General features: G+C 39.8%; 1 pseudogene; it reads right to left on the bottom strand.

Annotated features, from left to right (window-relative positions):
* Positions 1–9246: 9246 nt before the first annotated feature.
* Positions 9247–9818, bottom strand: LOC114084598 (interferon alpha-2-like; annotated as a pseudogene).
* Between the last annotated feature and the right edge of the window lie 356 nt (positions 9819–10174).

The following is a 10174-nucleotide window of genomic DNA, read 5'->3' as shown; positions in this document are numbered from 1 at the left end:
TGCAATGATTGGTTGACATGTTGATAGAGATGCCAGGCCCTCTTACTCCACCACCGCAATTTCACATACATCAATGCCCCTGGAGGCAACATTACAAATTGTAGTGTGATTGTGCATCTTTAAATAGTCCTATGACTTGGATCTCCCTTCTCCCAACTGAAGTATGGGAGCATTCCTACCTACCCAGAGAACTGGTGAGAGACATGCTCTTTCATGCTTCTAAAGGTAAGTCCACCAACCTCAGTCCAAGTGCAGATCCTGAAGCACACTGCTCTCTATAATCTAGAGCCAGTACTGCCCATGCAAGAACCTGTCTAGGGACTTAGGAAGATATTCAAAATACCCATTGGGAAGTATATCCATCTATTTAACTGATAACAGGCCCACCTTTTGCAGATTCAACTGTGGATCCTAAAGCAAGTTCTGTCCCAGTGCCAGCCCTACTGACCATAGTCCTGGTCCTATCCATCCAGTGACCAGGCAGGGTCCATGCCAACCTCCTAGCCCCTAGAATCAGGCCTCTCAACTCCCTTCCATACTACAGACTCAGCAGCTGCCATATGATCTGACTCCCTTTACACCTCACATTGATGCCAGAAAGAATCTCTTCATCCTGGGGAAGCAATGGAGAAAATCTTTACCTGATGAAATAAGGCTATAAGAATGTTAGAGCTGCTTGCCCCTGCAAATGCACAGATTCCAACGCAAGGTACATGGATCATGAGGTATGAGTCAAACACATCACCAACAAAGGAATAATAAATCACCACCAATAACAGATCCCAAGGAAATAGAGATATAAGAATTACTAGACAAAATATTTAAAATTAAATACGTTAAAGAAGCTTAATGAGGTGAAGGAGAATACAGAGAGCTAAATGAAATCAAGAGAACAATTTACGAACCAAACATAAGTTAGATAATGGAACAGAACCCATGTAAAAGAACCAAATAGAATTCTGGAGCTGAAAAGTGTACTGAAAAAACTGAAAAGCTTAATAGAGACTTTCAACAGTAGGCTGAATCATGTAGAAGACAGAGTCAATAAACACAAAGACAGACTGTTTGAAATAAGTCAATTAGAGACACAAAGAGAGAATTAAAACAAAGGACAAGAGCAAAAGGAAACTATGGTACATATACCATCAAACATGAATACGTGACTTAAAGAAATGTGAAAGGTGACAAACAGAGAGGATCAGAAAGCTTATTCAAGTAAAAATTGTGTGACAACTTCCCAAATCTTGGGAAAAATATTGACTGAAAGAATTTCTGTCAAGATCAGTTCATTAGCTGAAAGAACTTCTGTCAAGATCAGTTCAATAAAGAACACAATAATGTGCCACACGATGACATTTTGGTTAAAAATGAATCACATAATATGAAGTTGGTCCCAAAAATTATAACAGAGCTGAGAAATTTCTATTACTTAGAAAATGAAACCTCTTCAGAAAAAAAAAAAAAGAATCCCCAGGAAAATTCACAGTGAAGTGCTTTAGCAGAAGCTTCTCTGAGTTCAATATGACTTGAACATTATAGTTCAGTCCTTGAATCATTGTTGGGAGAGAGCCAACCAAGGGATCTTCTGACAGGAATTCCTACACAGAGCTATTGTTGAAAGAAAGATAAATTTGTATTAAGATCCTGTAACTTAATATATATTTTTGTTGTCTGTTCAGAACCTAGCATCAAACTAACTGAAAATTGTCAGTCAAAACAGCACTCTTGATGAATTCTTTTCCATGAGAAGATTAAATTTCAAACTTCCTGAAACTGCAAATTGCCTTCAAGAATTTTATTGAAAAAATTAAATTTATAAATAATGACATTATTTTTTTAAATAAACCATGCTATTCTCTCTAAATATTTTGGTCAATTTAAAATGCAGGATGTATGACACTTATTTAAAATACTCTCATGATTTATATTTGAGATTTTTTTTGCACTCATAGATGAGATTGTGTTTGGGGATTCAGGGGAAAAAATCATGTAATTGGGTAGAGGTTGTCATCAGCTTGAGTTTCTTCTTTCTTTGCTGACTTTTCTTTGATGATTGCTAATGATGAAAAAGGACAATTCAATTTTCCTTCTGAAAACCTCCCAAGCACAGGAGCTGTTTTCCTTTTCCTTCAGATAGCAGATGATTCTTTGGAAATTCTTATGGGGAGCAAATCCCTAATGGAGACATGATTTTTCTACCTGTGTCAGCTTCAGTTGATCCAGACTGAGACAAAGCCGAGAGAGTAGTTGATCAAAGAGGAACTCATCTCCAACAGCACAGTTATCCACTGTGCTGTTGAAATTGAACATCTGGCTGGATTATCAGATGGTATAGATAGGTAGCCTCCGTCTTCTGGATTTGGGTGATCTTCCCTCTTTTCCAAAAAAAAAATGTGGAAGTTGGCTCTGTCTTTCAGGCATTTCTAAGACCATCTGATGGTGATCAAATAAGATTACATCAACCTAATTTATTGATTTTTACACCAGAAGATAGTTGTACAAGTAAGTTTCAGATGTGTCCATCCAAATGGATGTTTATCAGTCCAATGGGAAGTATCTTTGACCTAATGACAAAAGTGTGTATAGAACCAGATGCTGATAGCAAAGGTTTTCTCTTTGTATAGCTAGAGGGACTATAACAGTCATTTTAACTTCAGTACACAAATAATTTAAGTTTTCTAAGTACTATCTTATTATCCAATTCATCTGCTCAAACCTCTGAATTATATCTTTTAAATTTCTGAGCTGGGCACAGGGGATTCATTGATGACATTGTCCTCCATTAGAACCCAATTTTACAAAAAATAGTGACCTCCAGTATCATACAGGACTATAATTCCAATCTCTCTATCTCACACAAACACACACTCACACAGACACAAAGACACACTTTTTTTTCATCTATAAATATTACTCTTCTCTCTTCCAGAAATAAACTTTTAGTCCTGATCTTAATGTTCATTTTTCCCTCCTTCTTTGGCACAGAAAGTCTGTTCCCTCAGACCTATGAATCCCTGCAGTTGTTCCATGTTTTCCAAGATCATCTTTGGCAGTAAAGTTCCAAAATTGGACTGCACTTTGATTTATTCACAGCAGAAGCTAATGATTACTGGTGAATGAGTTTCTCTCTGTTCCTCTCCTTTTAGGACATACTCCTGCAGTTCTGTGTGGTTGTGTTTCACTGAGCCAAAAGATCAGAGTTAATGTACACCTTGTCTTTTCTGTCTACCATTTTCTTACTGAGGTCTACAATGTTCCTCAGTCTACCAATAATCGTAGGAGGAATCCAGGTCTTTCTCAGCTGTTTATGAGTATGGAAATTATAATTTCAATATAATAATATTTCCCCAACACCATCATGCTCTCAAGGTGATTGTCACAACTAGTAACAAGTTCTGCTGTCAGATGACAAAGTGTCCTCAGTCCACACTCACCAGACTCATCTAGAGAGCAGGTGCACCACCTCTTCATGATGTGAGAACTTTGTTACTGAGACTCATTTCTTTATTGACAAAATAATAAACTCTCCATGATTCTTGCCACTGACTCTAGAGTTCTTGGCACAAGGACCCTAGCATTCAGTAGTGACTTCTCCTCTCCTGATACATGTACCCAGGTATCAAAAGTATCAACAGTCTTCTAATTCTGAGATTAAATGTTTGTTATGATTAGGGAGCTAGAGGACTTATCTAATAAGAATCATTTGCCTTCAATAGCCAAGTAAGATGTATTTTTCTAATTACAATTTTATTGTTAAATTCTTCCACTTTTTAGAATTCTTGTCTTCCTCAGATTTTCTTAGCTGGGCACAAGGCACTCATGGAAGACTCTGTCCCTCATGTGAAGCTAAACTTACAGAAACACATGGCCTTCAGCTGGTCAGAGTCAGTGTGGTTCCATTGGGGATCATTGCTCCTTGGTCTCTGTCTCACTCTGACAGTGAAGGGTGGTGAGACCCAGGCTATCATGCCAGGGAGGAAAAGCCTTCTTTCCTCTCCTTCTCATCATGATTTTGTCACTTTAACTTTTTTGTACATTCTTTTTAATGGTGGTTTACCAGGAAATGCATTAGGCTTTTATAATGAAGTCAGACAAATAATGGAAAGTAGAAGAAAGGCGAAAGCCTGCACTGCTTTTCTCTATCAGATTTCGTTTCTCATTTCAACTTTCCTAAAAAGCAAAATGGACAATTTGTGGGTAAAAGGGAAAAGAAACGGATGTCATAATTTCACAAAAGTGAAAGGAGGAAGTTACTCTCCCTTGACTATTGGCAGAGTGTAAGTTAACCACATGCAATGCAGCCAAATTGAGCCCCAGGGCCATGGCAGAGGGAAAGACTGAGGGCCAATGCTCAGGTGCCCAAGGCAGGGAAATGCCTGCTTCTGACAGAGGCTCAAAGACCAGTCAATGGACTGCCTGACTGTTCTCCCATTTAATCCAGATTTGATCATCTATTAAAACTAATATTAAATGAGAAAATGCTAAAAGCTTACTCATGAAGGACATTATTTGCCCTTTTTTGGATGGGGAGGGGGACTCTAATCCTCAGGTAGGGGTCTGAACTCTTAACATTATGTTTGTACCTACTTAATGCAGATGCACCCACTGGAAAGAAAACAGAAGAACTGATCCACCAGTTTCTTCTTTTCAATCAATCCCATTAAGTACAGGAACCCTCATAAATATCTTTGCTGCCATCAGAAACTGTGACCTTCCCATATGTGCATTACCAATGCCTATCCTGGTGGGAAGGCCCTACTCCATGTTTTGCTAAATGTGCTGATCACTTACCTGCATACATCCTTTCTGCCCAAGTACTACTTCATTTTGTTTTGTTTTTAAAGGAGTCTACATGGTGACCAAAATGTAAGAGATTTCATGGTTCCATGAATGACTTTCCCCATGCTGTGTTCATTTGCTGATCTCCATGGGTATCACTCTTGTCCCCTCTCATACCCTGCATGTGGCAGTGGTCTCAATGTCACCTGTGCTGAGAGCAGTGATGTTTCCCACATCTCCATGGGAGAGCTCTGCAACATGTACTTCAGTATTCTCTCCCTTTGAATTGGAATTATTTGAGCCATTCCTCAATGCCACCCATTCATACTGTAGCATCTCCTGGGGACCCGCTGCTGCCTCAGTCAATTATTTAAGCATCTGTGTTCTCTCTATGCACTCTCCAGCTACTGTTGACCCTTTCAACTTTTCATGTCTTGATGTGTACATTGGTTTTCTAAGCAAATGAAACCCTGTCCTCTGTGCAGGTCCTACCTGGAGGCTTCTAATGGCAGCACAGAGGAGCTATTGGAATCTTTACCAGCTTATCAGGAGCAAGTGTTTGTCTATGGACTATCTTTCTGTGTTCAGTAGGCCAACCTTGGCCTGTGAAGTGTGAGGCTTGGCAAGCAGGGAGGGTTGAGGTGCGGCCACCTTCATCTCTTGCTTCTTATCACACTGAGCCAAGCTTTCTCCAGCTGGTGTTTTCCAAGTCACCCAGGGCAGTACCAGGGATCTCCCATTATCCTTCTCTACTCCTGTTTCCAGACTGAGATAGAGCCCCCGGCTGCCAGCTTCACCACTTCCTCACCTGGTTTCCAAGACTTTCCACTGTATAATAAATTAACATCTGGATATGATCAGAAGATGGTTCCAGAGATGTTTCAGTTTAAGTTGAAAATACAGAGCCAAATATTGCAATTCTTGTACAAGGAGCATGACATGGGAAAGAATTTAAAGTAAAGTGACATAAAAGAGGTAAACAACATTAAAAATAATTAAAGAATGAACAGGGAAATAATGTTGAAAGATCTTTTCAAGTCAGAGTGCTATGAGAGAGAGAGAGAGAGAGAGAGAGAGAGAGAGAGAGAGAGAGAGAGAAAGAAAGAAAGAAACAGAGAAATGAGGAGAAAGGAAGCCGACAGGTGAATAAAGAAATTGCAAAATTTTTGCCTCTCCTAAACTGAGTCTCCAACAAGTGATACAGAAAGAAAGAAGACAAAGACAAAAATCATTTTAAAATATAATTTTGAGTTTCCCAGGCCCCCCTCCTCTCATCTGGAGAAGAATCTAAAGTTTGGGGCTTTTATCTGAGCTATGGTTTGAGTGATCCCTCCCTCACTCCAAGTCCCTTTCTGCTAGAAGAGCAATTCACAGGCAATTCCTGATCATCCTCTTAAGTAACCACATTATTCAAACTTCTTTAAGCTTCCCAAAGTCTTCCCCAATGGATTCTTCCACAGGCTGTCAGTTGGCCATTTCTGCATTTTTTGAAATCCCTTTCCATTTGTCTTGTTGTGTCTTACTCCTGAATCAAGTCAGAGCAAATCTTCCAAATCATTATTCAAAGAGACAGTAAGAATTTTCTCTTGTCTAGGCTTGGTGGTGCATAACTTCAATCCCAGTGACTCGGGAGGCTAAGGAAGAAGGAGATGACAAGTTCAAGACCAGCATCAGCAACTTACTGAGGCCCTAAGCAACTTGGTAAGTTATAAGTTGTCTCAAAATAAAAAAAAAAATTAAAAGGACTCGAGTTGGGGCTCCATGGTAAAGTACCCTGGGTTCAATCCCTCCTTCCAAAAACAGAATTTTCTCTTCAGTATAAAGTCATGCTAGATGATCTACTACGAATAAAATTGCAAAACTAGCCACTTAGATTTTTCTTGATTTTCCTATAGTTCCGTATCCAATAGGTACACTCTCCTGCCTCCTAATATCACATACCAATGGGACTGAAGGGCCAGGAGACTCTGGAAGGCTGAGCAGGCTAGAGGGAAGGGTAGCACTCTGACCCTTTCTCCCACACACTTCTTATTTGCCAAAAAGACACTATCTGCATGGGGACAGGAGTCTTTTCCCTCTCTGAGATGGAAAATTAAGGAAATGGACTCTTCCAGTATTGGGGTCACTTCCTCGCGGGAGAACAGCCTATATTAGCTCTGGGGAAAAAGCTTCTTGCCAGGATACAGAATTGTGCATAGAACAGAAGTTTGATTGCCAGACTTGAACTCTCTCCATCCATCTTGGCCAAGTAGGTGCTGTCTTCTTCTGTCATTATTTTAATAGCTTCCAAAGTGAAATGAATCATACTTTCTCTTTCTTTTTTGTCAGTTACTATTACATCATTATAATGACTACACTCCTTTAATTCTAAAAGTATTAACCAGGAGGAACTAAAACTTCTCTTGGAAGTTTCTGGCAAACCTAAAACTTTCATACAATCATTACTTTCAGTTGATGTCTGCATACAATTGTAGAGAAAATTTATAGTCAGAAACCATAATAGAACAGGAAGCAGATGTATACTGGGGCAAGTTAATGGAAAATGAAGGAGGATATCACAGTAGGTTTTTGTCTTTGTTTTGTTTTTGTGGTTTTGCTTGCTTTTTTGCTTTATACCAGGAATTCAACCCAGGGACACTTAACCACTGAGCCACATCCCAGCTCTTTTACTTTTTGATTTTGAGACAGTGTATCAGTAAGTTGCTTAGGGCCTCACTAGGTTGCTGAGGATGGCTTTGAATTTGCCATCCTCCTGCCTCAGGCTGGAAAGCCTCCGGGATTACAGGCATGCACCACCACACCAGGCCACACTGGAGATTTCTGAATCAGAGAGGGAAGAAACAATTATGATATGACAGTGACTGGATAGGATCCATGGAAGTAAGGAGAAAGGGAGTGTGTCACAGTACTCACAATCCACAAATGAAATGTTTATAAATACATGTACATACACGTATATTATGATGATATTTTAAAATAATTGTATACTATGTACTGTTTATTATTCATAAACACAAACACACACACAGGAATGAAAAGCTGTGATCTGCAGCATGGATGGAACTGGAGATCATCATGTAAAGTGCAATGACTCAGGACAGGAAGACAAGTGCCACAGGATATTACTCACATGTGAAATAGAGAGAAGCTGATGTCATAGGAGCTGAGAGTGGAATGGTGCTTACCGGAGGCCTGAGAGAGTGGAAGGTAGGAGAAGATGAAAAAGGCTGATCAACACTTGCCACAATACAAGTGGAAAGGGGCAAGGAGCTGGTGGGCAAATGCAGGACATGGTGACTGTACAGAGCATGAACCTCCCGGGCATTTGAAAAAGCTGGAGGGAGGGATCTTGAGATGTTCACAACAGAAACATGATAAATGTTCAAGAAGATTAGTGTGTTTAACCTGATTAAAACATTGCACCAGACATAATATGGTATCCCACTAAAATGCACAACTTTTGTATTTGTATGTACTACCTGTTGTGAGTATTAAAAGCATCACTACAGGGGAAAATAGGTGGGACTGGCATAATTAGTGAGAGATGAAGAATATCTAAATAGGAACCCCATTGGAGTAGGTGGAGAGATGAGTAAGAGAAATCCTGTTACCTTTTCCCTCAACTGGGGTATGATTTTCATGCTTCTCGTTAATAATATCCACATTTTGTTGATTTTCTGTTAACCTCAACTTGCCTAAAAGTATCATGGCTAAGCTGATGGGAAAATGCAAAGATAATGATGTGAATGAAAGGAAATCAACATAGAAAACAGCATTTAGAACTAAAATTTTCATTGCTATTTACAATAAAAGGGAAGAAAGTGAAAATAAATATTGACACAACTGCCAGGCACACTTATGCACACCTGTAATCTCAGGCACTCAGGAGGCTGAAGAAGGAGGATCACAAGTTCAAAGCCATCATCAGCAAAAGCAAGGTACTAAGCAACTCAGTGAGACCCTGTCTCTAAACAAATAGGGCTGGGGATGTTGCTCAGTGGCTGAGTGCCCCTGATTTAAACACTCAGTATCAAAAAAAAAAAAAAAAGAAAAAGAAAAAAAAAAACATTTACCCAATCCCTCATCCACCTGCAAGAATTTAATTTAAAAATTGAAGAAGTTACAAATGAAGAATGCAAATTAAATTTATTAAATACAAAGAAAATGTTTTATTAATCATACTTTAAAGGTATACATAATAATACATAAACAAAATAAATTAAATTTTATAAATAGTTAAATAAATAAATATTTAAATGAATAAATCGATAACATCTGCAGCGATGTAAGGGACTAGTGCCTGTAGATTTGAAAGCAATATTGCCTAAACTGCTGAAAACATCTGACAGATTGCTTGAATTCTTGTCACAGTTACAGCAAGAATGAGAGTCTTTGAAGTGGCAGAACCTGTGGGAGTGTGGTAAGGTGTGTTCATCAGTGAGAAGCATTTCTCTGCTGGACCAGGTCTCATTCCATGCTCCTTAGTCTTTCATACAAATTCGCTGATGAACAGAAGGATTTCATGATTTCTTCTCTGACCACCTCCCAGGCACAAGGCAGGTATTTCTTCTCCTTCAGGTAGACGGTGATCCTGTGGAAGTATTTCCTCATAGCCCTCAAGGGAGTCTCTTCTACTTGTGCCTGCTTGGACACACAGGCTTCCAGGTCATCCAGATACTGATAGAGACCAGTGAGGAAGGTGTCCAGGAGGGTCTTGTCCCAAGCAGCAAAGGCCTCCTGGGTGCTGAGGAGGTTGAAGACCTGCTGGGTCATCTCATGGAGGATAGTAACAGTTTGAGCCTTCTGCACCTGCTCACCCTCCAACAGCTTCTGGGGGAAGGCAAAGTCCTTTCTATAGTTCATGCAGGAAAAAGTGGGAATTCTCCTCATTTTTTGTAGGAGTGTCAGGGCCCCCTCCTCATTATTCTCAGGAGTTTCAAGACCCAGGTTGTGAATCTGAGGCAGGTCACAGCCCAGAGAGCAGGTGGACTTACAGCTGAACACCACAGGGCCAGGAGGAAAGCCAAGGGCAAGGCCATTGGGGATCTTGCAGATGCTGCTGGGCTGCTTGAGATGGGTGCTCTTGCACCTTTACCTCTAGGTTCTCTGAAGCTCTTGACTTGTTCCTATGTCTTAAATAGTAACTAATATGCTTTCAATTTTCTGAATGTCACCAGTACTTTCTACTTCTGTTTTGGCTTTCCTTCATGCATTCACTACATATGCTTAGAGCAAAGTTTCTCAATCATTTTTTCATTATTGATTCCCCTTCCCTGTCCCCAGACCCTTTTTTAGAATTATTTTGCCAATTGAAACTCCTATTTTTTTATTGGGGGGTAGGGGTTACTGGGGATTGAACCCTGTGGCACTTTTACACTGAGTCACATCCCCAGCC

The sequence above is a fragment of the Marmota flaviventris genome, chromosome 13 (genome assembly GCF_047511675.1).
Source record: "Marmota flaviventris isolate mMarFla1 chromosome 13, mMarFla1.hap1, whole genome shotgun sequence".
Lineage (NCBI taxonomy): Eukaryota > Metazoa > Chordata > Mammalia > Rodentia > Sciuridae > Marmota > Marmota flaviventris.
This window is presented reverse-complemented; position numbering and strand designations above follow the sequence as displayed.